This window comes from Plasmodium fragile, assembly GCF_000956335.1.
Source record: "Plasmodium fragile strain nilgiri unplaced genomic scaffold supercont1.23, whole genome shotgun sequence".
Taxonomy (NCBI): Eukaryota; Apicomplexa; class Aconoidasida; order Haemosporida; family Plasmodiidae; genus Plasmodium; species Plasmodium fragile.
The window spans coordinates 180137-180782 of NW_012192603.1; positions in this window are offsets into that span (position 1 = coordinate 180137).

Here is a 646-nt window from a genome sequence, read left to right on the forward strand (position 1 = left end):
TAAATCCCCGGGTTGGGGCTAAACAAGCATATGGTACATTGAAACAGGTTTCTCTTGGGGACTTTCCATTTTCAACGCGCTTTTGTTTAACTTGGCAACAACTTGGAATTTTTTTTTTTTTTTTTCTCTTGAAAGGCTTTGTCGTATTGATCGATCCATTGTAGTTACCCCATTGTGTGATTCCTCCCCGATCTTTTTAAATATTTACCGGCTAATGGCAATTCCCTCATAAAAGTGTCGACTCGGGCGAGCAATTTTTATACATTGTAAGGTCTCCACTTTACAGCTTAAGATATTATTTATAAATAATTGGCCTAATGTTTGTGTGAGAGGAGAAAAAGGCGCCCCTGCGAAGGCTAAACAGACATTTTGAGAAAGTCCTATTTTAAGATTAGCCATTTTTGGGGGGCGGAACCATGTAGTGTGTGAACAAGAAAAAAAAAATTGTAGTAAAAGCAATAGACAAGGGCTAAATAAAAGCAAGTCAATTTGTCCACATGTTATGCCGTACATATGCTACCGTTGAAGGTTGTCTCAATTTTATTAATGCTCCTTGTAGGATATATTATGTCCCTGTTTGGTGAGTAATTTCTCGATTAGCCTTTTTTTTTTTTTTTTTTTTTTTTTTTTTTTCGTTCTTTCGTTT